Consider the following 21,361-nt stretch of genomic DNA (forward strand, 5'->3'; position numbering starts at 1 on the left):
TAATAATAATACAAATGAGGGAAGTAGGAACTGAGCCCACCCTCTGCCTTCTTTCTCAAGAGATTTCACATGCGGCATCTCATCATTACCCCTGGTGAGATAATGGGTCACTATTATTATTATTAGCCCCATTTTATAGAAAAAGCAACTGAGGCACAGACTGGTGACCTGACCAGGGCAGCATGGTTTGTAGAAGGAGCATTGCCCTGTTCAACACACTGAAATGCATTCCAGTGATTCTGGTCTGTGAAGACCTCTCTAGGTTGTGCCTACAAGACTTGGCCACCTGGGAGACACAACACTCAGGCCTCCTCCATAACAGCCACGAACCTTCTCCTTAGGCTCACCCTGCTTCTACAGGTTTCTACAGTTTGCAGGGAGACTTTTAACTAAGACATTCTCAGAGTCCTGCTGGGCAAGGCACAGTAGGGGGTGGGCAGGGGAGGCAATGGACTCTATATAACCCATGTGTAACTGTGGTCCAGAGCAAACACCCACAACCCTTGGTCCCTAGGCGAGGAGAAAAGATAGCACCAAGGAGTGAACCAAGACACCAACAGCTGCTGGGCCGGGGAGGGGGGGGGGGGGGGGGTCCTACCTCAGGAACTTTTAATGGTTTAAGGCATGAACTATTAGCAGGAGCCCCAAATCACCAGCACCCAGGTGTAAATTCTATTCTTAGGCAATGTCAGGAGTCTTACGTTCTAGAGTCTAGATCACCCACTGCTACTAAAGAGCAGAGTGAATTGGAAGGAAAGACAGAAGATAGTAATGAGTGGCTTTTATGGCCTGGCCTGTTCTTTGGGGCTTCACATAGCTCATCTCAATGTGACGGCCTCGGGCACGGCATGACTCCTCTTAACTTTCTCCACCTATGGCACAGGGAGAGGATGTCTAGGGCTCCTTCCATCCCAGATACATCCCCAGTTACCACCACAGCCCAGTTCCATTACTCCAATTCTCTTCTGCAGGTATCACAGGATGCTGCTGGTGGTTCTCCAGCTCCACGAAACCCTCTCCCCGGACTCCCCCTCTCTGGGGCAGGAGAGCATCTTTCCATCTTCTCTTATCACTCCTGTTACAGCCAGCAGGATGGACACACACACACACACACACACACACACACACACACACACACTTCCCAGAACATCCTCAATTTACTCAGGGATCCATGAGGCAACTTTGGGGGAGCCAAGAGGGGTGAGGAAGGAGGGGAAGAAGGAGGCTCACGGTGGTAGACTGGCCACTTCCAGTCTGCTTTGTGAAGGCCCCCAAGCTTTGAGGGACGCTGGGGAGGGAAGCTACAGTTGAGGAATGCAGGGGGACCGGGCAGACCCATGTGGAGCCTGGATCCCACCCCATAGGAGATAATGTTTTCGAAAGAGCACACGTTTGACCAGGGAAGAAGAGACTAAGCCCAGGCTTAAGAGCATATCTGTTTTCTCCCCACCTGCCCCCCTTTTCCCAGCCTCGACTTGGAGCAAATGGTTAAGCCAACCCGAACCCAGAAGTGTGAATAATACATGGAGCCAGCTCGCAAGCCGCCCACACAGGAGGGCATGTCGGGCTGCACAGATGGCCTTCTCACGTGCACAGGCCATAGCTATGCTGTGGGGGGCTGAGATTCCGGGGCAGCCTTTATGCTCCTCACTAACCATGTAAGAGAAAGTGGGGCTCCCCAAGAGAGCCATGAAATGTGGGGTGAGGACTTACGTGTGGACAGGAGAGTGCCAGCCATCCTGGGGCAGACACCAACAGCTGGAGTGATTTGTTAGCCCTTTTTTCGTGAGTTAATTTGCTTCCAGCAGATTCCATTAGTGACCTGACAGACCCAGGGCCTGGAGGAGGGCCCTGAAAGAGCTGCTAACTCAGCAGACCGAAGGCCAGACGTCTTGCACCCAGCCCTTTGCCCGAGGTTTCTATTTGAAGAGCTTAGAATAATTATTTGCAAAGCTCTTGTTAAGGCAGCACCGCTGAACTACGTATAGGCAGAAGACACATGAACCTTGACCACTAAACATAATCCGCCAACCAGAAACTGGCGCAATACAGGAAAAGGATTCCCACATGTAATAATCTCTCCTTCCCAATGGCAGGAATGAAGCGAAAGTCAAAGTTATAAACTGGGTTCCATCTGAACCTGAGCGGAGGGGGAAGGGAAGAGGGGGAGGGTTGGGCTTCCTTTGAGTTCCAGTTGACATTTCCAGCAGAATAAGAAAAGAATCATGCTATTAGTACTGCTGCTGCCGTTACGACACGAATAATGATAACAACCACAGTTAATGTTTGTTTGGCACCTGGTACACGCCAGGAACTATGCCATAAGCTTTTTAAGCATTATCTCACTGACTCTTCGTAACAGCCCTCTGAGGTAGGAAAGCTGCGTGGGTAAGAGACATCACACCGCAACTAAGTCATGGGAAAAGATCCAGAGCGGAACCAAGCCCAGGGGCGTCTGACTCCAAGCTGGTGCATGGCCCCACTTTGCTCCACAGCTCAATCCCAGGCTGGAGAAAGAGCAAGGAAACAGGATGCCCAGCCCAACATGTGCCCTCACTAGCTGTCGGACCTCAGCAAGTGATTTCAACTCATGGGCCATCCTATTCCACAAGACAGCTGAGTGATTTCTTAAGGACCCCTTCCATTCAAACCATAGTTATGGACCACCTGGGGCACAAAGATGGGGAGGTGGGTGTATAAACACAACTGAGGAATGGCCCTGCCCTCCAGGGATCTGCTATGTAAAAGTCTTAGGTGCCCTTTCAGCTCTAAAATAACACTTAGCAATTCTTTTAATATAAAGAAGTATTTGTGACAGCATTTATACCCATCTTCTCTTTGTTCTGTGTGAACATACGCATGGAAAGGTATCTGAAATGAAGTTCATCTAATGGATTTGGTCCATTTTTGCTCTCACCTTGTTATTTTTTTGTGTTGCTTGAATTTTTAGTAACAAATATACATTTCCATTAAACCAATGAAGTCATTTTTTAAATACTGCTAAAACAATAATATATAAGTGTGTGTGTGTGTGTGTGTGTGTGTGTGTGTGTATAAAGAAAGAAATGTATTTCATCACTAACTGGATATTTTATAATATTAATAAATTGTTGGGGTGCCTGGGTGGCTCAGTCAGTTAAGCGTCCAACTTCAGCTCAGGTCATGATCTCGGGTTCCTGGGTTCAAGCCCCGCATTGGGCTCCGTGCTGACAGCTCAGAGCCTGGAGCCTGCTTCAGATTCTGTGTCTCCTTCTTTCTCTGCCCCTCCCCTGCTCAGGCTCTGTCTCTCTTTCTCTCAAAAATAAATAAACATTAAAAAAAATTTTTTTAACTCGGATGAGATTGTAACTGTATTTTCTAAAAGAATCTTTATTTTTACAGGTACATACTGAAATTTTTACAGATAAAATAAATGATGTCTGGGATTTATTTCAAAATAAATAAATCCTGGTGTGGAAGGGTAGGGATATTTCCCAAAAGCTAAGATAAGCCCCCAGCTGGCAACCTTTTTGCCTGAGCATTTCCCCATCTTTGGCTAACTCTTCCCTTTGACTATCATAGTCTAACTTCGTTTGTCCTCTGTGGCTTCCTTCCACCCCCACACCATTCCCCAAAACCTTCTAGAATCACCCATCAAGTCTGTTGGTATATTCAGGTGCCCAGGCCATTCTATCTGACCTTACCCTTGCCAGAGGACAGAAGGTATGGGCCTGAGAAATACTCCCACACACCACTGTTCAAAGTCAACTACTATCAGATTCTGTTCGCTCTAGAGACAGAACAGCTTGACCGGTGGGGTGGGAGGCACCTTTCATTTATTCATTCAACAAATACTTGTCAATCACCCACTTTGTGCCAGGCATTGAGTCAGGTGCTGGAGAATGAGTGGTAAACAAGACAAAATTGACACCTTCACAGAGTTTTCATGCTAGACAAGGAGCCACTTTAGATGTATCCTTCCCAACCCTCCAAGACTTAGGGTCAGGAGTACATTTTCCAAGACATCCCTGAATCACCTGGGATATTGTCCAAAATAAGGAAAGACATGATCTGATGCCAAGACAGAGAAAACCACCCAACTCCCTACCCCAATCCAATTTCCCAGTTCATGGGACACAAAATGGTAAAGACTACCAGGTGAGTAAATGATGTCAGACAATAGGGCAACCAGGCCACAATGTTCCAGGCCCACCGGTGTCATATTCGTATCAGAATTTTTGTAACCTTTGCTGCCACTTTGGCAAAAGTTTCTCATCCACTTTTGAGGTTAAAATAAGTAAAACTTGAATAGCATGCATGAGTGTAGCAGTTTTTAAAAACAAAACTTCCCTGCCAGGGATGACTTATATAATCTATATAACCACGGGCCTCCTATGTAAGTGCTTGGTCATGGGAAAATGTTTAGCATTGTTCAGCGGTCACTTATACCTGCACTTGGTCACAAGGACTTCCAAATCAAATTTCTAAGCAAAAAAAGTTCCATTTGGAAAACTACATTTTCCAATTTTCTTGCTTTATCATGACAATGGAAATAGAGTGTCATGAGTAAGTGTTTTAATTTATTCATCAAGATATAGGATCTATTCTCATATTAGTTGTGGATTTACCATTGTTCTAATAAAAATGCGTGCTTTACACAGTTTTCTCCATTGACTCTAAGCTCCAAAGGGCAAAAACCATCTCAGTCCGACTCTTGTATTACAACCAGCACCTACCATGTTGCCTGGCATATAGTTGATGCTAGTAAATATTTCTTGAATTGAATCCAAACATGCTTTTTTAAATGATTTTTTTTTTATTATTTTAAACTCAATGGCACAGCCCAGAGATAGTTCCCTGTGCCTATGGATCAACCAGTTTGCCATCCAGGTCCCAACAAGACCCTCTAGACAGTTTCCTAATCTCCTACCTGGATGGAGGTCCAACAGGCGCAGGCCCAACAATGCCCCGGCCTATCGGACATTTCTACCTGGATGTCAAATCAGCATCTCAAGCCAACCAAGGGCAAAACTGAGCCCACACACACCCGCCTCCACTCTCTCACCATCTTAACAATCCCATTCTTCTACATGTTCGAGCCAAAAACCTTAGAGTCACCCATGATGCCTCTTGTTGTCAGACCCTACTTCCAATTTCTTTGCAAATGCTGTCATCCTTATCTATGAAATGTATTCAAAATCCAGTCACTTCCCACAACCTTTACAATTACCACCCTGCTCCCACCCACTGCCTCCTTACTTGTCCCCTATTTGGCCCCTGCTTTTCTCCATTTACTCTCAACTCAGTAGCCAGGGTGACACTATAAACATCCTCCAGTGGGTTCCCAATACCAAAGAGAAGCCAAAGTCCTCATATGACTCTCCCTCTGTCTTGCCCTGCTCCAGCCACACTGGCCTTCTTGCCACCCTTCAAAACATCACCCATGATTCGCACTTGCTACTCCCTCTGCCTTGAATCTGCTTCTCCCAGATGACCCTCAAATGACACTTTTCAGTGGCCACCTTATTTTAAACTGGTCTTCCCCCAACATCCCCTGTCCCAACTCCCTGCTTTGGTTGCCTTCATTTACCACCATCTCATTTTTTTTAATGTTTAATTATTTTTGAGAGAGAGAGAGAAAGAGTGGGGAGAGGCAGAGAAAGAAAGAGAGGGGGAGAATCTCTAGCAGTCTCTACACTGTCAGTGCAGAGCATGATGTGGGGCTCGAACTCACGAACCATGAGATCATGACCTGAGCCAAAATCAAGAGTTGGACACTCAACCAACTGAGCCACTCAGGCGCCCAGCCACCACCTCATTTATTTACTTACTTAGGCCACCATCTGTATGCCCCACTAGAATGTAAGCTCTAGGAAGGCAAGGATTTCACCCATTTTGCTCATTGCTTTATGTCCATCACCCAAAATAGTACTGAGTGCTCAATAAATATTTGCATTAACAATCTCAGGATACATGGAAATATTCTTATCTCTCCATTACGGAGGGAAGATCACAGAATCCTCTGAAAGACGTATGATTCAATTCATAACAAAATATAGATAGACTTCAGGCCTTTCTCAAACAAATATGCTCTAATGCATTTCGACAGGGAAGGAAATCTCATTTCATTTTTACTCCCTCTCGCCCTTCCTAAGTCAGGGTCCACCTGCCTCCTTCTCAGCCCAAAGCTGGAAAGCATCCATTCAGAGGATGTAGGAGGAAGTTCAGGTGTCACAGACCCGAAGGCAGTTACTACCCACAAATTGGAGGGTAAGAGAAATGACCGACAAGGAAAAGAGAAATTAGCACGTAGATGAGAAACACATGTTTAAAATCCCATCCCAGGCCATGAGTCAGCTGAGTGAAGCTGGCACCAGAGTGACAAATTAATTTCATGACCCTGTTGCTTTCATTAGGTACTGCAGGGGGAAAAAAGCAGCTGATATGTAGAAAAAGTTTATGTATGTCTGCCTACATGTCTATATAGAGTGGTCTGGTAATAAAATGGGTTCCTTTCCAGTGAAATTTGGATATGCATTAGACCACCTACTGTGTGCCTCACACAGTGCAGAGTGCTGGAGACCAAAGTGCTGGAGGCAGTGAGGAGCTCTAAGCAGGTGGAGGTGACTGGCATAGACACAGCTCACCAGAAGTGCCCTTGCTATGTATGGGCTCTGCAAGCATAAACAAAGCACTATGGGAGCCACAGGCAGTGGTTCTGCCTGAAGGAGGCGCAGACCTTGAAGGGCAAGTGGAAACTAGAGAGGGTCATCAGGCAGAGGTGTGGGGGTCAGAGGGGAAGTCCTGGCAGAGAATGTCACAGAAGCAAAGGCCAGGAGGTTGGAAGTCCCCGTTCTGGCATGATTCAAGCCGAGTCCACGGATCAATGTCAGAATGAGCTGAATTGTGAACGTCAGGCTAGGTAGTTTGGCAGCCTCCTCCAAGGAGTGTCCCCAGTCCCTCCAGGCAGAATGGATTCCTTCCCTGCTTTGTGTACACACTCCTCAAAGCACATCCCCAGCCCAGGGCATCAGCACAGGGTGTTGGCTGTTCCCTCTGCTTAGAATGCTTTTCTTTTCCCCCAGACACCTGCAAGTGCCACTCCCTTCAGTCCTGCAGGTTTCTGCTCAATTGTCACCTTGACTGAAGTCATCTCTGAACAAGCGTGCAAGGGGGCAAACTCACACAGGTATACCCTTTACCTCACTTCATTCTCACCATAGCATTTATACCTGTGCGTTTGTCCACTAGAATGTGAGTCCCACAAGGGTAAGGACTTTGTTTTGTTGACTGCTGTGTCCCCAACACCTACAGTGTGTGGCACATGGTGGGAGTTCAATAAATATTTGATGAATGAATAAAAAGCACCTGTAACACTTGAATGATTTTTGACTATTTTTATCTGTCCCCACCTGTAAGACTGAAAACTTATATGAAAGCAAGCATTGTCTTCTCCATTCTCTATCCTAGCACCTCTCACAGAGCTGCATAGAGTTGGTACTCAGTAAATAACTGATGGATGGATGGATGAATGGATGGATGAATGGGTGGATAGGTGGATGAACATACAGATGGACAGATGGGTGGATGGGTGGATGGATGGATGGGTGGGTGGATGGATGGACAAATGGATGGGAGGGTGGGTGGGTGGATAGGTGGATGAACAGATGGATGGGAGGGTGGGTGGGTAGATGGGTGGATGGATGGATGGGTACATGGATGGATCCTATAATCATTAGGAGCCACTAGTGGTATAAAGGAACCGAACTATGCAGAGCCCTCCCTGTGGGCAAGGATAGCCTGACATGGGGACAGACTGCAGCTGGAAAGTCAATTGGGAAGCTCCTGCCTGTGTCCTTATGAGCACTAATATTGCCTAGGTAAATGGAGGAGGAGACAGAGTCCAGAGACACTGCCAAGGTCAAGTTAACAGGACTCAGGGACAAAGTAGGGGTGAAGAGAGACAGGAGCCAAAGATGACTCTGAGATTTTTACTCAAATAATAGTGAACCCTGAGGAGAATAAGCAGCTTTGGGGAAAGAAGAAGAATTCACTTAGGATATAAGTTTGAAAGAGAATACCCAGGAGAAATGGAGTAGGCAATAGGATAGTCAGGAGGAAAGAAGATTGAATTGTGAGCACTGGCTGAAGCCATGGGAATTTGCTCATTCTTTCTATTTTAAGCATCTTCCATGTCCCACGCACTTACTATATACTAGGCACCGTGGATATTACAGTGGCCAAGACAGGCAAGGCCTGTGCTCTCACAGAACTTACATTCCAAGGGGAAGGGCACACTAAAGACAGGTGAACAAACAAATACGTAAAGATAATTTCTGATGGTTGCATGCACTATGAAAAACATATACCAGGGTAATACACCAGGGCAACTATTGCAGGGACAGCATCAAGTGCAGTGCTCAGAGGAGGCCCCTCTGAAGAAGCGGCTTTTGCCACAAGGAGGCAGGGGGCAGGAATGACAAGGAAGTTCCTTGCTTCATGGCTTCGATTTTCTTAAAGAAGTCAGTGGTGAAATCATCTGTTCAGAGCGAGAGGATGGAGTGGGTTTTCAGGTAAATGGAAAACACTGGAACAAGTGTCGAAGAGAAGAAATGAAAAAGGCTCAGAAAAGAGGTTATCATGGGAAACCGAGGACCTAGCTGAGGGCTGAAACCGTAAATGTGTAAGGGAGCCTATCGATGCAGAGCGTACGCATATTTTACAAATATTATATATCGATGAAGCTTTATGTCCCTGCAGCTATATTGAAACCAGCATTAAGGCCCTAGGAGTGATCTGGAATCTCTATCCCTACTTGGGGTGAGATGGGTTTGCCGAAGTGTTTATTTGACTTTAATTAAGTTTGATGGGCTGTGAGGGTTTTCATTACGTGCTTTGACCAGGCACATTCCCACCGCCACCACCCCCCACCCCCACCACCACAGACCCCAGTTGCTTTGGTCTGTGTTCCTGCCACGGCCTCTCACTCAAGCCACCCTGCAAATTAATCACCCTCAACGTCCATCCTGCCATACCTTAAGTAACTCCCCAGCACCTACAGGATCAGCGCCAAAGTTTTCACACTGATATTTATACCAGGTGCTTCACTGCCTGTCCAGCCTTCTCTCTCCCAGCTACCCAGCCACGTACACTGTGCCTTTTTGAACCCCTACCTGCTTTGCATGGACAGACCCAGGTTTGTGCCTCGGAGTCTTAGGCAAGTTGCTTAAAGTCTTTAGAGTTTTCTCCTCTATAAACTAACATTATCTGCTTCCCGGGAGGATTAAATGAATTAATGTGTGTGCACCACACAGCACAAGACTGCTGAGCAGAGTGTAGGTGTTCAAGATGGAAGCTAGAACTAGTGTAATTATTACTTTAAAAGGCTGCTTTGTGGGGGCGCCTAGGTGGCTCAGTCGGTTGGGCGTCCAACTTCAGCTCGGGTCACAATCTCGCGGTCCGTGAGTTCGAGCCCCGTGTTGGGCTCTGGGCTGATGGCTCAGAGCCTGGAGCCTGTTTCCGATTCTGTGTCTCCCTCTCTCTCTGCCCCTCCCCCATTCATGCTCTGTCTCTGTCCCCAAAATAAAAAAAAAAAAAAAAAAAAAAGAATTAAAAAAAAAAAAAAGGCTGCTTTGTAATGATGCGGTTATTGTAGCAGCTAGCTCACGGCCACATACACAGAAGACACTGGGTCCGCGGCCCTTGGCATGGTTACCGTGTTCTCCTTTGGACCTCGTCTCTCGGTTTCCGGTGCGCTCTTCTTTAGGCTTACCTTAAAAGTTAACTTGCATCTCAGAGTCTTAGAGTCTTCAACTTATATTAATATTCAACATAGGTCTCGTCCCTCAGCTAGACAGGAAGTTCCTGAAGAACAGAAATTGTTCTGCTTTTCAATATCCTCTTCAGCGTGAAGCACAGAGCCTTCCACTTCGGGAGGTGCTAAATACTTCTTGGTTGATGTGCCATGCTAAGAGGTTGATTCCCCTCTTAAAGGGAAGGCTTCTCTCTCCTCAGCTCCCTAGATTCCCCCCACCCATCAAGGCCTCCTTCAGCCTCGCCTCCTCCATGAAGCTGCCCGGTGAAACGGATTTCTTCCTTCTCTTCTACCTTCCTTCCCCGTGGTTCCCACTATCTTGTCATACTTTGCCTTAGAGCTTCTAGACTTCTAGCGAAGGCAAAGCCAAGGGAGAATGCACACGCAGTCCCCTCACTTCCTCCAGTACTCATTTTACAGATATATTATTTTCTAGCTAGACCAGGAGAACTCCAGGCTACACTAAGGGTCTTTTTCACAAGGAGGAAGCCAAGGTTTGAGGTAGCCAAATACTGGTATTTCAACCATCAGGACTCTGGACAGCTTTTCATAGGGGTTCTGTCTCCCGTGGCTTCATGCCGGAAAACATCAGGGCGAAAACAAAAACAAACACTAGAGTACAATGAGCTACCACCTCAGGCCTGTTAGAATGGCTAGGTATCAAAATAAGTGTTGGTGAGGAGGTGGAGAAAAGGGAACCCGTGTGCACTGTTGGGGGAATGTAAACTGGTGCAGCCACTGTGGAAAACAGAGTAGAGGTTTCTGAGAAAATTTTAAATAGAACTACCCTAGGGGTGCCTGGGTGGCTCAGTTGGTTGAGTGGTCCCACTCTTGATTTCGGCTCAGGTCATGATCTCACAGTTTGTGGGACGGAGCCCTGCATTGGGCTCTGGGCCGTGTGGAGCCTGCTTGGGATTCTCTCTCTCGCCCTCTCTCTCTCTCTCTCTCAAAATAAATAAATAAAATTAAATATATATATATATATATATATATATATATACACACACACACACACACACATATATATGTGTGTATATATATATAATTATATATTTTATATATAACATATATATTAAATATATATTTATATATTATATATTTTTATATATTTATAAATAAAATAAATAAATATGTATATTTTATATATTTTTATATATTTATATATTAAATATATGTATATTTATATATATTTATATATGTATATATTTATATATTTATATAGATTTATATATACTTATATATTTTTATATATATAATATATATATGAAAAAATAGAACTAGTCTATGGTCCAGCAATGCCACATCTGGGTATTTATCCAAAGCAAATGAAAATACTAACTGCACGCTCCCATCCACTGCAGCATTATTTACAATAGCCAAAACATGGAAACAACATAAGTGTTTATCAATGGATGAATGGATAACAAAAATGTGGTCTGTACATACACACACAAAGGAGTATTACTCCTCCATAAAAAAGAAGGAAATCCTGCCATTTGCCACATGGATGGACCTCAAGGGCATTATGCTAAATGAAGTAAGTCAGACTGAGAAAGACAAATACTGTGTGATCTCACTTATACGTGGAATGAGAGAACAGATTGGTGGTTGCCAGAGGCAGAGGGTAGTGGAGGGTAATAGGTGAAGGTGTCCAAAAGGTACAAACTTCTAGTTATAAATAAGTCCTGGTGATAGAAGGTATAGCATGGTGACTATAGTTAATAATGGTGTATTTGCAAGTTACTAAGAGAGATTTTAAAAGCTCTCATCACAAGAAAAAAAATCTTTTAAGTATGTGTGGTGATGTCAGACTTATTTCGGTGATCATTTTGCAATACATATAAATATCGAATCACTATGTTATAATGAAATTATTATATACATAATTAATTATATATTAATTAATATATTGAAATTAATACATTATAGGCTAAATATATCTAAATTTGAAAAAAAATTTTTTAATAAATGAGGAAAAAAAACTTATTTTTTTTTAATTTTTTTTTTCAACGTTTATTTATTTTTGAGACAGAGAGAGACAGAGCATGAACAGGGGAGGCGCAGAGACAGAGGGAGACACAGAATCTGAAACAGGCTCCAGGCTCTGAGCGGTCAGCACAGAGCCTGACATGGGGCTCAAACTCACGGGCCGTGAGATCATGACCTGAGCCAAAGTTGGACGCTTAACCGACCAAGCCACCCAGGCGCCCCAAAAAAACTTATTTTAAGGGAGGCAGGTATAAGGGAGGAAGGGCTGGAGGACCTGGGTTTCAAGCCCAGTTCTGTGCTTTTCCTAGCTGTGTGAGGCCTGACCACTATCCCAGACCTTGCCAGGCCTCTGCCACCATGTCTCGACAGTAAGGGAGACCACCAGTGATCTCCAAGGTATTTCCTAGGTCTGCAGTTCCAAGCTCTAGCCTTGCCTATGAGCTGTACTGTTAAGGGACAAATTGAGTCAAAAGAGCTTTCTCCCTCTCTGGTCATTAGCTGGTAGGGGTACTTTACAATCTTGTCTGATCCTTCTGCCCATTCTCTTATCAGGCATTTCATTCAATGTTTATTTTTTGAGAGAGAGAGAGAGAGAGAGAGAGGGAGAGAGCAGAGCAGGAGAGGGGCAGAGAGAGAGGGGGGAAACACAGACTCTGAAGCAGGCTCCAGGCTCTGAGCTGTCAGCACAGAACCCGATGCGGGCCTCGAACTCATGAACTGTGAGATCGTGACCTGAGCCAAAGTCAACACTCAACTGACTGAGCCACCCAGGCTCCACCAGGCATTTCATTCAATGGACATAAAAATGAGAACGTCACAGGGCAAAGCCTGACTGAACCATTGAAAAGATGCCCACTCCCTGTCCCCGTTACGACTGTTGAACTTGGGTGACGGATTTATGTTCTTTATACTATTCTGTTTACTTTCATGTAGGTTTGCTATCTTCCATACTAAAAAGCTAAAATAATTTAAACCCACCTAATTCCACCCTTTCATGTACTAACTAGATACTCACTTTCTAGATGGATCTCATGAACCACCTCCTCCCCCCAAAAAGGTACTGAATCTTTTTTTTTAAAGGAACTACATCTGGAAATTACAAGGATTCACCTCACCTTGTAAACAGAGGCATGAGGGCCTGGGTGGCTCAGTTGCTAAGCATCTGACTTCGGCCCAGGTCATGATCTCATGGTCTGTGAGTTCAAGCCCTGCTCTGGGTGTGCATAAGCCCCACTTCGGGTTAGCCCCCTTTTCTCTCTCTCTCCCTCTCTCTCTCCCCCATCTCTCTCTTTCCCTCCAGGGATTCTCTCTCTCTCTCTCTCTCTCTCTCTCTCTCTCTCTCTCTCTCTATCCCCCTCTCTCTCTCTCTGCCCCTTGCTCACTTGCACCCACTCTCTCTGTCTCTCAAAAAACAAACACAACAAAACAAAACAGAGGCGTGAAGAAACAAAGGCACAGTGCGATGTTTGGGGGCAGCCGTGCAGCGCTGAGCCTCCTGCAGGCACCAGCTCCGTCACTGTGTAACCGCATCAGCTAGGAAAGGACGGCTACCAGATCCTTGTCTGCTGGAGTGCATTGTTGCCAGGCCTAAAGAAGACCATCTGTGCCTCCAAAGCACTTGGTCCACATGTAACCCCACACACACACAGTTAAAGCATCATTACGTTTGTTGTTGCAGGTGCAGGGCTACAAGAACAGTGGTTCTCAAGCTTTAGGAGGCATAAGAGAGTGCACAGCCTTACCACCGAGATTCTGGTTTGGTGGGTCTAAGAGGAGGCCCAGAAGTCTGCCACCTCATCAGTCACACAGGTGTGCCTCGTGTAGATAGTCCACACCTTGAGAGGCCCAAAGGAACAGTCTGGAAGAAGCAGCAGGGACAGCAGAGGGGACCAAAGTGCTGCAGATGCTACTTGGGAAGAAAATCAATCTCTCCAGAGAATCAAAAACGTCCAGGGTAGGGGATGGGGTGTCAGTGTCTTTAAACTACCAAATGGGACTGGGAATGATACGAAGGAGGAAAGCAGTTAAAGGGGAAACTCCATTGTCCCAGCCTTTTCCGGCTCATGCCCTGTCCTTCATGTACATGCTCATATCTTATTTTTATTTTCTAAATTTTGCCCAGAAAAGTCTCCTCAGAACTCACCTGTCCCGTCCTTCCCAGGGCATCATGCTAAACCTCCCTGTATTTCCAGGGGGAAATTTTTAGAACGTGAACTGGATTAAGCCACTTCCCAACTTAAAACTTCTGTAACTGCACTGCTCATAGGGAAAAATACACATCTCTAAAATTCCCATCAAGTCCTTTGTGTTCTGGCCCCTCCTGAATTCTTACCATACCATGAGCTCTATTTTCTCTCCTTCTCTGGCTCTCCAGGCACAACAGCCTTCCCTGCTCCTTCTAATGTGCCACAGGACCTTTGCGTGTGCCATTTCTCTGCCTGGGATAAAATGTTGCCTCTTCAAGGAAACTTTCCCTCAATACACTAGACCAGAACAGTGTTCCCTTCCATACTCTCCTCCGTTCTCCCGGCTTTACAACAAAACATAGATCCAAATTTTATTTATATATGTATATGATTAGTGCCCATCTCCCCAACTGGACTATAAGCTTTGTAAAGATAGGGTCCATATCGGATATGCATGTCATTGTATATCCAGTGCCATAATAAGTGGTACATTATACTTGTTCTACTACTGTAAGAAAAATGCCAAGTGCACTGTGGTCTGGAGAGACTTGTGAATAACACAGAGAAACAAGGTATAAGCTGGAGGGGTGCCTGGGTGGCTCAGTCAGTTAGGCAACCAACTTGATTTCAGTTCAGGTCATGATCTTACGGTTTGTGAGATCAATCCTTCCATCTGGCTCTGCACAAGACAGCACAGAGCCTGACTGGGATTCTCTCTCCCTCTCTCTCAAAATAAATAAAAAACATTAAAAAAAAAAAAAAAAAAGACACAAGCTGGAGACTTCGTGACGTAAATGACAGGCCAGAGTGAAATGGTGCACTTTCTCCTGGACGTGGGTGACTGAGAATCTTCTCCATTATCACAAGAACAGCGGTCACCAGACACAAGATCTCAGGCTCTCTTAAAAAAAAAAAAAAAAAAAAAAGCATCTGTCCAGGACTGTCCCCAGAGGATGATGAGAATGTGACTTACCCCTCAGGGAACGTGGGGGCTGGAAAAGAGGCCAGAAATGACTGAGGACCAACCTTCTCAGTGCCCTTCCTGTCATCTCCCTGCAAATGTATCTTTGTCCCTCAGTAGCAGGACTCAGAGCAGGGAGGAGAAGGTCACAGACAGAAACGATCTTCCTCCCTCCTATCTGGAGCCACAGAAACAGGCGAGCTCAGGTTATCTTTGTGCACGCTTCTTTTCCCCAGAGACGAAGGTGGGGGGGGGGGGGGGGGTAGGTAGGGCAGGCGGGAAGATTTAGAACAGTCAATTCAGAAAACAGGGTGGTTTTCTGCTGGGTCATCAGACCCAGCCCATTCAAGGGCTGCAAAATGAGCTGAAGTTTAGGTTCTCACTAGGCCACTGAGTCCCATCAATTACACCACGTGGAAAAAACTTTGGACAGTTAAAAATAACATAGGGGTCTGGTGTTTGGAAGATCTGGAGTGTGGAATGCCAGCTTGTCAAGTACAGAGTGCTGCCTACCAAAAGCGTGTGCTAGGAACATGCATACACGCACCCACCGGGACGGAAGGGCCACAGAAGTGAAAGGTGCCCACCCCGGCAAGAGTGCACAGACCAACTCTTAACGCCACCCACTTTGGTCCGAAGGACTTTCAAGCCCTCTTCCAGCTGTGGAAGGGGCGGAGCTCACCCAGGAAGGAAGCACCTTCCTCCCCCTTGGAGGAGGCAGCAGAGGCTGGAAACCAGGAGTTCAGTCACCAGTCACGTCAGAGTCAGTTCACCCCTGTGTGTTGTTCTGCAGCATCTGGGACATTCTTTTTCTTTCTCAGAAGGACCCAATAGCAGCACCGAGTAAGTAGCATGCAATAATCCGAACTCCTGGGCAAGACATCCTATAGATAAACCTGTCTCCAAGTCTCCTAGCACATTTCTTCTAATAGTAAAAAATAATAATCATAATGCCATAGAGTTCTAGAACTTCTTTGTTCTAAGGAAATCAGAGGCTCTCTTACTTATTATCTCATTTTCCTTAAGATGTCAATGTGGGGAGAAAAAATCAGCTAGTACATCTTTCCATTTTATGGATAGGAAAACAGGGTCCCTGCAGGGACGCCTGGGTGGCTGAATCGGTTAAGCGTCTGACTTCGGCTCAGGTCACGATCTCACAGCTCATGGGTTTGAGCCCTGTGTCGGGCTCTGTGCTGACAGCTCAGAGCCTGGAGCCTGCTTCGGATTCTCTGTCTCCCTCTCTCTGATCACGCTCTGTCTCTCTCTCTCTCAAAAATAAATAAACATTTTTTTAAAAAAATTTTAAAGAAAAACAGGGTCCCTGTGAACATCCAGTTAGAAGGTAAATGTGTGCCAACTCTTCTCCTTCTTTTTTTTTTAATGTTTATTTATTTACTTTTGAGAGAGAGAGAAATAGAGTGTGAGCAGGAGAGGGGCAGAGAGAGAGTGAGACAGAATCTGAAGCAGGCTCCAGGCTCCAAGCTGTCAGCACAGAGCCCGACATGGGGCTTGAACCCACGGACCATGAGATCATGACCTGAGCCGAAGTCGGACACTTAACTGACTGAGCCACCCAGGCGCCCCGTGCCAACTCTCCTAAGCCCTTGACATATATTAACCTATTCAATTCTTCCAACAACGTTCTGAAGACAGAAACTATCATTCCTACTTCACAGATGAGGAAACCGAGGCACAGAGGGGTTAGGAATCCTGCCTGCAGGCCTTGGATTTGAACCCCGACTCTCTAGCTCCAGAGCCTGCATTCAAGGTATAGGCCACATAGCCCCTGCTTGCCACACTGCTTCTCCCTGGGACAGAGTGTGTGAGCTGTCAGAGCCCAAGGCTCTAAGGAACCTCGACGACTGGGCTTGACGCCCCGCCTCCCCCTGAAAGCTAGCTCCCTGGGCCCCAGGCCTTCCTGCAGGGGGGAGTAGGCAACATGTAGGTGGGCACTTGAATGGGTAACAGGGGTGCCCGTGTGCCTGGGTGGCCATGGGGAAGCACCATCTGCAGAACAAACTCCCTCAGTCCTCCCAGAAGGAAACACTGTCTTAGAGACCTGCAGTCTCCCTCCCCCGATTTGAACCACGAAACTAATCCTCGAGGCACGGGGCTTTGACTGCGCTACGAGGGTCAGCATTTATGTTTTCCTCCCTCGACTGGATTTGTATATTGTATTTATGCCATTTATGGGTTATCATTGTTGTTTTGAAAGAAAGGGCATGGTGATTGAAGGATGCAAAGGGGGAGAGAGTTTCAGATCTACCACTTGGACAGGCTTCCCCCTACAATCCTGCCCTACTAAGCAAATCTGCCCACGAGTGGGCCAGGGCAGTCCTATGCCTGACAAAATAGGGGGCTCACACCAGTGAAGGCCCCCCAGTGTGCCCTCGGCACCCCACCCCTCGGGGAAGTACCCTGAAAAGGACCCAGATCGTATTACCAAGGAAACCAAGAAGGAGGATTCAGTTCAACTTTAGCCAGGGGGCCCCTGGAGGTGGGCGATGCTTCCTGCTGAGGGACTCAGGAGGACAACCCAGCCTCCCCCTGGAGGCCCCCTTGGCCTCCAAAGTTTCCAAGTACTTCCCAAGAATTGGCTGCCAAAATGGGACTCCACTCAGAACAACGTGGCCCCGGGCGAGTTCAGGGACCACCTTCCCACTCCCAACCAGCCAAACAGACCCACTTGCTCCCTTCCACACATGCCTGCCCACCTGGCCTTTCTTCCCGGAGAGAGGAAGGGGATTCTCTAAGGAATTACTCAAACACTTCCCGGATCTCCGTTCACTTTCCTTTCGTGCCTGTCTTTCTCCACCTCACCCTCCACTGCTCCTCTGAGCCTGACCAGATCCACTGTCCTTCCATACTCAGCTCAAAGCCACCTCCTCCCTGAAACCTTCTCTGACACCCCAACCACAGGACGCTCTTTCTCTTTTCTGATTTCACAGACCCCTCAGGGGCTGGACCGCTCATTTAGTGCAGAGTAACCTCACACCCCGTGTTTCTTCTCACCCGGTTTGCTGTGTGCAAGCTTTGACCTTTTCCTCCTTCCCCCTGCCCGCTCCCACATTCACGAGACTGAGTGTGCCCTCCTGGTGACAGAGCAAAAACTCTTCCCTTCTTTTTATGCCCCTTCAGTGCTTTTTGATCAAGGTGCAATGCAGAAGGCGAGGGAAAAGATGTCAACAGGGCAAGGACGAGGGAGACAAGAGGTCAGAAGGAAGCCTGGGCTGGAGATGCAAACCTTGATATTAGGCGTTGCGTGGATTATTCCTCTCTTTGGGGCTCAGAGAACGCTGGGGAGGATGAGGTCTGAGTCAAGAAATGAAATAAGAAGTAGAAAGCCAAAGGAAAATAAAAGGGTAACCAGTGGGCTTTTCTTTCCTGGGGATTTCAAAAGCTACAATACAGCCTGGAGGAGAGATGCCAGGAAGTGGCCCGAGTCTGCCCGATCTGGGTCTTGGAGAAAGGTGGGGACATTTCAGGGCTTTTATATTGTCCAGACCAGTTCATCTGGGTTGAAAAGGAGACAGAAACTCCAGGCAACACTGGGCAATAATAAAGATTGTTGCATCAGTCAGAGCACCTTTTGTTCTGTATTTCTCAGGAAACTGAACCCATTCCAGGCAGGTATTGGGTACCGGGTGGCAAATGATTGCCAGAAGAAGGACCCACACTGTTGGGTCCCCTCCGTTTGGCAGGTCACCAAATAATAGAGCAAGAATCCCTACTGCTCAAAGGGTAGCAAGAGCTAGCTGGGTCTCGGAAGGTTCAGCCCCACGACCCAGCCAGGCTCCATCCCTCCTCTGATGCTGACTGGGATCTAGGGCCCTGAGATGGCAAACAATGCCCCCTGGTGTGCTTTGGACCAGGGAACTATGGGAACTTTCCCGATTTCACAGAACTCTATAGATTAGTGTTCATCTCAGCTACCCTGTGCATAACTGACCTAAAACTGAATGATCCAAACCTGTTCCCCATCCCCCAGAGATGTGTGTAATTAGATAAAATGAGGACAGAATATGTATAAGTATCTGTTATACTGGGATGGCTGCCCAGAAAGGAAATGAGCACCCGCAACCTGACGGCCCCGGGTGTGCCCTCTGTACTGTGGGGCCGCACACAGGGACCGAGGGACAGTTACTTTGAGAGTAAGTGCTAGTGCAGTATGACCTTTCCGAGTTGACAAACACTTTTGTACAACTCTGCTCCTGCAACCTATATTTTGTGCACCATCAGCATTTTCTCCTGCTCTCCGCATTGAGGGATGTCTAATGGATCAGAATCGGAATTAAAACGTGACTCGAGTAGCCCATCACCACCTCTGGTCTTCACCTTACTCCTGACCCAGAACCAGCCCTCTCCCGGGTGGTACTTTCTTCCAAATGGCCCCAACAATGAATGATTTGAAGCGTGGAGGATATAATGATTTGAAGCAGTAAGAGGGTATATAAAAGTTACAGTGATATTTTTCTCTCTCTCAGTATGAAAAATGAAGGCCCCCGCATGATCCCCAGGACATCATTTTTTTTTGTCTCACTGTCAAGCGAATCTATCTGCATTGAACACAGTTGGGACAATGAGTCATAGGGAAAGTCATATCTATGTCGTGGTTGGTACTATGAACGTACACAAAAGGCATTGTCTCAAAGGATATATATCTGAAAACAGTGACTGAGCCATAGCTATCTCCAGAACTCAATAGGACATGTCCCGGTGTTGGGTTAAATCATTATAGCACTCTCGCCTTCTGCTCTCTATCTTAAAAACTCACGAAAAGTCCTCAGGTATAAATAAGGCTAAAGGAAATCCCATACATCGCTGAACACATAGTAGACACCCAAGAAAAATGTGGCTGAGTTATCAGTGGCTATTCACCAGCCCTGGGTTACTTAGTCCCTGAAGGAGAGAGAGCGAAGTAAAAAGACTTGTCTTTACTTCCCAAGACCAAAGAGGGTCTTAGAGCCACAAAAATGAAGTGGTAAAGAAACAAGAGGCTAGAATAAATGACACTGACATTTGTCATGGCCGTACATTCCACACTCAAGCGAGGCCAAGCTTGTGCCTGTTTCCCAACTCCTGAAACTGAAGAATTTGGGGAAAGGAATTCTGCTGCCTTCTCCAAATGCCTGCAGTCAAGGGAGAGAATGAGAAACACGTCAACTCTGAAGGGCCGGAAGCGAATTAGGGAGGAAGAGCACTGTCTGCTTGCAGGTTTCATTTACTTCGTTATTCCACACATATTTATTAAATGCCTGCTCTGCTAGATCCTGGGATGAGAAAGGTACAAGCAACCACCATCCCAGCCTTCCAGGGCCTTATTCCAACTAACGAGAGTCAAGAATTTCCACGGCCATGAAAGAAGAGTGTGCTTGGGACGATGGGGCTGAGGCAGGTGTGGTCAATTCTACCTGAGGGTCCGCAAGAACTTCACTGGAGAGAGGGGGGGGCCTCCGAAGTACCCAGGGGTTCAGCAGGCAGGTGTTCATGGAGTGCACATGGGGCAAGGTGGGGCTGGAGGAGCCACAGCAGTTCGGTGAGACTGTAGGGGAGTCTGAGGGGCGCCATCTCTCTGAGGGGGATACAGAACCCACATCAGAACTCACAAGTTCACCCTCACTCCACATTCTGAGGTCCCTAACCTGGAGCCCATGGGCGTCTGGGGCATCCACTGACGGGCTCCTCAAAATCTGTGGACCCGACTTGCAGATGTTCACACCTACGTGCGTTTTTTTCTGGGAAGACAATCCACAACTTTCATAGGATTCAGAAGGGTCTTTAGTCACCAAGGAAAGGTGAAGAAGCACACTGAGAAGCCTGAACACCACACCGTGGTGTAGAAGCCATTGTTTGCTGTGTCTGCATCCCACATATAGTTTAGTAATCTGACGTCATGGTTTTCAGAACGAGCAGAGCTAAAAGGATGAGGGCAAGGAGATAGGAAGAAATCACAATTTTCATCACCAAAACAAATATCTGTGTACTGACTGTGTGCCAGGCACTGGCTAGATTTTAAAAGCCAATGCCTCTTTCCGTAAAGACATGTGGAAATATGTCTTCTCAACCTCCTATTCCTGAAGCCAGGATTACAAAGCCAGGTCCCTAAATGAGAATACAAGTCACCCAGGGCAATTTACTGCAATCCCCAGATCAGGCTCAAACTTTAGTTGGTAGTTGCCTAGCAACAGGTGACCCTGAAGACACATCGCCAAACCGAGATGCCAAAAAGGCATTTTTGCGGACAAGCTGGTTCTGAAAAAGAGCCCCCATGCAAGTCTCTCCGCCCGGTCTCTCCGGGACTGCTGGGGGAAGGTGTAGACCTTGCAGCCAAAAGGAGGCTGGAAGGCAGAGCGGGGAAGGTGCGCAAACGGGCGGTGTGTTTTCCCACATTGGGAAGTGGGCACAAGAACACGGAACTGAGGGGTGAGGGAG

The 21,361-nt window shown here is 46.7% G+C and overlaps 1 protein-coding gene across 2 annotated transcripts in view; it reads right to left on the reverse strand.

Moving 5' to 3' along the window:
* Positions 1-21,361, reverse strand: part of DPF3 (double PHD fingers 3) — a 258,505-nt gene that overhangs the window by 225,886 nt on the left and 11,258 nt on the right. The window lies entirely within an intron of this gene.

The sequence above is a fragment of the Prionailurus viverrinus genome, chromosome B3 (assembly GCF_022837055.1).
Source record: "Prionailurus viverrinus isolate Anna chromosome B3, UM_Priviv_1.0, whole genome shotgun sequence".
NCBI lineage: Eukaryota > Metazoa > Chordata > Mammalia > Carnivora > Felidae > Prionailurus > Prionailurus viverrinus.